Here is a 7,309-nt window from a genome sequence, read left to right on the forward strand (position 1 = left end):
TTCAGCAAGCTTCTTACTGTAGTGACGTTTAACCCTCTGTAAATTGCCTCTTTTCAGCGCTCAGTTCCTTGATGCCCTGTCCAGAGAGATTTCCAGCTAGACCCTAGACAGGACAGAAATTGCAGACACGTGGAAGGCCCCCAATCTTCTTAAAATTAAAGCGCATACATTTCCATCCTAACACTGAAATGATTGAGATAATATTTACTTAAGAAAGACTTTCGCGGACAAGGTTCACTTTTGCAAACACCCCTGTCTCTTGCTCCTGCAGCACAGGACTATTAATGTTAAAGAAAACATGAAAACAGAGAGATGAAATGCTGTCATCTGTCGCTGTACTCCTGGCTCACCCACCTAATAGACCTGGGGGTGTATTTGACCCCACAAATTGACCTTGCTTTGTCCCAGGCCCGTGTTTAACCCTCAGGGCAGATTTATTGCCCGGGCTCCATTTAACTCATTTATTGTGGCAAATGAGTTTATGTTTCAACAGACTCGTTGTCTCCTAATTCGACTTAATCTAAACACACTCCCAAAACCATCACTGGAGCACTTTAAAGGGGCAATGGGGTCGGCCATGCGTGGGGGCAATAAAAGCCCTTCTCTGGCTGCCGCCCTTTCAAATTGAACTTAAATGTACTTTAAATTGTGCCTCGGAAAACCATCCACCCACACTCATTTTTAGGCAATTTTTAATTTTCTTTCATGCCAGAATGCTCCACCTGTTGCCCATTCCACACACATTTCTTTATTAATTGTGTTATTGTTTTTAACACAGGAATACGTTTTTTCTATCTGTAATAGAGCTTCATTAGTAAACTTTTTAACCTGGATGTCCATAAACCAGCTTTATTAAGCAGAAAAATCCACTCATTATTAAACTGTTGGCCTGCTGGCAAAGCGCACAGAAGCTGAAAGATACACAATTTCTTAACCATCTGTGCTTTGTCCCTGATGTGTTTGATAAAACACATATGCATATGACGAGCGCAGCGGGAGCAGCGGGAGCGCCGACTTCGCGCTGAAGTCGCGCACAAGTCAAGCCCGTCTGCGCCCGTCCGCGGCCGACCAGGCCCAGGGCCCCGCCGTAATGCCGAGTTCCTTTCCTATACCCCTGCTGACCTAAGGAGCCTCAATCACGATGGCCCCATTCCAGCCCGAGCCGCCAAGGCGGCCCTGACATGTGGTATCCTCGTTCCCACTGACCTCTCACTAACGGTTGGTTCGCACAACCCTACCCCCCCTGCTCCTCAGCCCACCACCTCTCTATCGATCTTTTATCTCAACACCCGCTCCCTCATTCGACACCAGCTTGAAATATTTCAATTACTCCACCAAAGTTCTGTCGATATCCTCCTGTTAGCAGAGACTTGGCTCACCGAAGATTCTGCCCCCGATATTCTAGCTGCTATCCCTACGGGATATTATATCATGCACGCCAATCGTCCTGCTGGAAAGACCGGTGGCGGAGTGGCAGCTATCATCCGCTCTATCCACACCTTCTCGGAGATCACGATGGCTCCCATCCCTAAAACAGAACATCTGGCCCTACATTTTACCTCCCCTAAATCATCTTTTGTTTGTGTCATTGTCTATAGACCCCCTGATCCGATGCCTCTCTTCCCCAAACTCTTCAGTGACGCTATCGCTCAACTGACTATCAACCATGCCAATATCATCGTAATCGGTGACTTCAACTATTGGCCAGCGGACGTCCATGAAAGCCACCTATCAGTGGAATTCACTGAACTTCTTAAAAGCTTGAACCTTTCACAACACATTCACTCCCCCACCCATCTGAAAGGTCACACGCTAGACCAAGTCTGGACATCCAATCTTGACATCTCGCCCCCCTCAGTCTTCCCATGCTCTTGGTCAGACCATCATTTCATTTCTTTTCACCTTCATCTCCACACCTCGTGTCCTCTCACCCGCACTAAGAACAAGATGGCTCGCAATTGGAAAAGGGCTAACCTCCTCGACTTTCACACCTCACTGGTATCCTCGGCACCATTGCCGCTATCCTCAGTAGAGAATCAGGCTGAGAAACTCAATGAATGGCTGCGCCAGGCCAGTGATACAGCTGCCCCTCTGAAAACAATCAAAACAATGCGCCCCCATGATGCCCAACGCTGGTATACTGACCAACTTAAAGCAGACAAACTCGCCCTGCGGCAAACTGAGCGCCGCTGGCGTCGCCACTACGATCCTCAACTCAAACTCATATATACTGAGTCCTTAAAAACTTATAAAAAATCTATTTTGGAAGCCAAGACAGCTTACTTTTCACAAAAAATTCTGAATTCAAATAATAAAACAAAAGACATTTTCTCAATTGTAAATGAGCTCTCCCTCCCAGATCGAGTCACTCCCCAACCTTCGCCATCACAAGCATTATGCGACTCACTCAATTCCTATTTTACAGAAAAAATAATAACCATAAAACAGAACATCCCTACCCCTGCATCTCCTACGCCCCCCCCTCTGCCTCCCCCCAACACCAGTACCTTGACTACATTCCCACCGATCTCTCTACAAGAATTCTCATCACTCCTTCACAAAGTAAGTTCGGGTTCCCCCAATGACTGCTGCCCCCCGCAGGTCCTCAAAGGAGCCTTTCTTGCTTGCCCAGGCCCCCCGCTAGCACTACTCAACAACTCTCTTGCTACCGGAGTGGTTCCATCTTCTTTCAAGCAAGCGGCCGTTTTACCCATTTTGAAGAAACCTAATGCAGACCCTACCATACTCAGCAATTATAGACCCATTTCCCTTCTCCCCTACCTAGGCAAGATTCTGGAAACTTATGTGACCCGCTGTCTGAGCTCCTTCATAGAACAATCACTGTTTCTAGACCCTCAACAAGCTGGATTTAGACCCCTCCATTCCACCGAGGCGGTCATAGTGGCAGTCATGGACACCCTCAGGAAAGGAGCTGACAAGAACATCGCCCAAGCCCTTGTCCTATTGGATCTCTCTGCGGCATTCGACACGGTCGATCACACCATCTTGATCGACCGTGTCGCCAACGCCGGTATCCAAGGAGTGGCCCTTGACTGGCTTAAATCCTTCTTACACCAGCGCTCACAGTCCGTCCACCTTTCCACCTTCTCTGCGTCCTATTCTCCCCTTCACTGTGGTGTCCCACAAGGCTCGGCACTATCCCCCCTTCTTTTTAATTTATATCTCCAACCACTGCTTGTCACTCTCCGCAACTTCCCGGTCACAATTTACAATTATGCTGATGATCTGCAGTTAATTTTCCCTGTCGACTCCCTTCCCTCCTCTTGCACCAACTTTCAGTCCACTATGCTAACCATAGCTGAGTGGATGTACCACAGTCACTTAAAACTAAACCCCACCAAAACTGAGCTCGTCTTGGTGGGTGGCCCCAATCACCCATGGAATGCTTCCTATTGGCCAACATCTTTGGGGACGGCACCAACTCCCGTGAGCTCTGTCAAAAGCCTGGGGGTGACCATCTCCCAAGATCTCTCTATGAGACCCCACATCAACGCGGTAACTTCTGCCTGTTTCTTCCATCTCAGGCGCATTCGCAAGATCAATAGGTTTCTGAACAAAGAAGCCCTAACCCAAGTAGTCATTGCCCTCATCACCTCTAGGCTCGACTACGCCAATATCTTGTACGCAGGAATCCCCGCATGTCACCTTCATCGACTGCAGTTGGTGCAGAACCAAGCCGCCCGCTTGATCTTCTGCCAACCCAGATACCAACACGTTACCCCCCTGCTCCGCAGTTTACATTGGCTCCCTGTCTCAAAACGGTGTATTTTTAAACTGGCATGTACCACCTTCAAGGCCCTAGATGACGCAGCCCCTAAGTTCATTTCATCAGCCCTGTCCCGTCATATTCCTACCAGAGCCCTGCGCTCTGCATCTTTGAACCTTCTCGAGGTCCCCCGATTTAAAAGAAAAAGGCACGGAGGCCTGAGTTTCTCTGTTTTGGCTCCCTCTACTTGGAACTCCCTACCCCTTTCTCTCCGTCTTTGCTCTAAGTACGATAGCTTCCGTACTCATCTAAAAACTCTGCTCTTTCAAGCTGCATACGATTAATCCCCCCCCTGGATCTCCGCTATCTTTATCAAGAGCGCCAAGAAACCGACGGTGATAGTGCGCTGTATAAATATTTTTAATAGAATAGAATAATAGAATAGATGTATGTTGCACTCAATTTAAAGAAACCCGTACCACGACTATGTTAAACAGTCTCTGTAATGAGAAATGCCCATTTGAAAGAATGTAAACACCCCAAAAATAACCACTTTCGTGGGATAGTTATATTGGTATGGACATGCCTTGAAAAACATATTCTCTCATTTCTTTATTTGGGCGCTTTATAGAGCCTACCAGTGAAAGGTAAATCGTCTCTAGATGTTTCTTGGTTTCAAGTAGATATCGATCTACAGGTAAACCCATGTGCCTAAAGGATACTGCACGTATGCCTTTGTTTCGTTCCCCATTTGCAGCTACAAATGGTGACATAACATTGGTGAGTGGCGCTCAGGAACACAAAAGTCTTTCTTGGCACTCAGGAGGCGGAGTCAGACCATAGCAAAAACCACAGTGGAGTGAAGTAAAGCACAGTGGATCTCAGGAAAGTCCATTATATGTCATTTTAGACTTCTCCCCTTTATTTATTGAGGGGCTTTGTATAGAGCTATATGTCCACTTTGTGTTATCGGTGCATTGTTTTGCATTGTACTCAAGTGCATTAACAAATGTGTGCACAGAGGTGCCAATGCACCTGCCTTCTTTGTCTATGTCCCAGAATGTCCCCCCACCAGCCAACGGCCACATTTTTTAAAATCCACATTTTTACATTTTCAATTTTTCTTTCAACTCAGTGAATTTGAAACATTCCTCAATTTACAACTTCTATTTTATTTCATGTACAATTTAATGTACTACTGACTCTCATAGTTTAGTTAGTGGGTGTATATATGTGTGCTGACACACGTTCATGTTGTGTATATGAATAAACAAAGAGATTCTATCAATGGGTGGTAGTGATTGTTTTTTTATATTTTTATATTTACTGTGTCTAGTGAGATACTAGGCTCTCTCTTAGATCTGAAATGACGAGAGCACCATGTGCTTTTTTGAGTACCCCTCACACACTAAAAAGTCATTTAGTGTCATGCTTCATCATGGGGTCTTCCCGTCCCTCTAACGGGGCGGGGCATGCTGTGACTTACGAACTACGTGGGAGCACTCAGTTTTTGTGACAGAAGGATATGTGTCAGTGCAGGAGGTGTCAGTGAAGTGTAGGGACCTAATACGTGAGTGGAAGAGAGAATAAAAAGGTTAACAATTCCCTGGCTAGTAGAAAAAATATATTTTATTCGCTTCTCTGGCTGGGAACGTTAAGAAGGGGTTTTTGAGGTAGAGCAATAGCTTGCTACCATGTCGACATGTTTCGTAAGCAGTCCCCTACTGCTTACTCATCAGGACCATCTAATGGTCCCTACTACACAATGCTCGGTTCTAGAATGATAAGCCTGAAGTCCTACAAACAAGCAGCAAAAATAGGCTGCCTGTTTAAGCTTCAGGACATGAGCTGGCCCTAGTGAAGCATGGTAAAATTACCAATATTGTCAAAAATATTGACCTATTGCGGTCTTATTTCAACAAATGTTCAAAGCCTCATGAGCTTGCAGTCGAAGGGTATTCAACGCGGTAAAGTTGACCGCATAAGAGCAATGCCTTTTTCCTACCCCTGTGCTGCTCCGAGGGTAGGAATAAGGCATTGCTCTTATGCAGTCAACTTTACCGCGTTGAATACCGGTCAACTCATGAGGCTTTGAACATTTGTTGAAATAAGACCGCAATAGGTCAATATTTTTGACAATATTGGTAATTTTACCATGCTTCACTAGGGCCAGCTCATGCCCTGAAGCTCAAACAGGCAGCCTATTTTTGCTGCTTGTTTGTAGGACTTTAGGCTTATCATTCTAGAACCGAGCATTGTGTAGTAGGGTCCATTAGATGGTCCTGATGAGTAAGCAGTAGGGGACTGCTTATGAAACATGCCGACCTGGTAGCAAGCTATTGCTCTACCTCAAAACCCCCTTCTTAACGTTCCCAGCCAGAGAAGCGAATAAAATATATTTTTTCTACTAGCCAGGGAATTTTTAACCTTTTTATTCTCTCTTCCACTCACGTATTAGGTCCCTACACTTCACTGACACCTCCTGCACTGAAACATAGCCTTCTTTCAAAAAAACTGAGTGCTCCCACGTAGTTCGTATGTCGCAGCATGCCCCGCCCTGTTAGAGGGATGGGAAGACCCCCATTGTGAAGCATGGCACTAAAGGACTTTTTAGTGTGTGAGGGGTATTCAAAAAAGCACATGGTTCTCTCGTCTTTTCAGATCTAAGAGAGAGCCTAGTATCTCACTAGACACAGTAAATATAAAAATATAAAAAAACAATCACTACCACTCATTGATAGAATCTCTTTGTTTATTCAATTTTGCTAGGAGGGTGATTCTATCAGTACCTCTACTCTTCCTCTTTTTTTTGGAGACATGTTGTGTATATGCCATGTCACTTGAAAATAACATGAAACATCAAGCAAGTTTACTAATAAACAGCAACACCTCAACACAGAACAAAAACAACATCACTTGGCACCACATAAGCACCAGTTCAGCTACACAACATCGGCATAACTCATCACCACAACATCACTCAGCACCTCCTCAGCATCAGTCAGTACCACCTATGTATCATTCAGCATTATATAAGCATCACCTTGGAACCAGGGCACCACCACTTCAGCATCACCTCAATATCATTCAGGATCACCTGAGAATCACCTTCGCCACTACTCACAACCACCTCAGCATCACGCCACACCCCTTCAGCATCACCTCAATATCATTCCTGATTACCTGAGCATCACCTCCGCCACTACTCACAACCACCTCAGCATCACTCCACACCACTTCAGCATCACCTCAATATCATTCCTGATTACCTTAGCATCACCTCCGCCACTACTCACAACCACTTCAGCATCACTCCACACCATTTCAGCATCACTCAGCACCACCGCAGTATCACTTCAATATCAGTCCGGATCACCTGAGCATCACCTCCACCACTATTCACAACCACATCAGCATCACTCCACACCACTTCAGCATCACCTCAATATCATTCTGGATCACCTGAGCATCACCTCCACCTCTACGAACAACCACCTCAGCATCACTCAGCACCACTTCAGCATCACCTCAATATCATTCCTGATTACCTGAGCATCACCTCCGCCACTACTCACAACCACT

This window comes from Lissotriton vulgaris, chromosome 7 (genome assembly GCF_964263255.1).
Source record: "Lissotriton vulgaris chromosome 7, aLisVul1.2, whole genome shotgun sequence".
NCBI classification, from domain to species: domain Eukaryota; kingdom Metazoa; phylum Chordata; class Amphibia; order Caudata; family Salamandridae; genus Lissotriton; species Lissotriton vulgaris.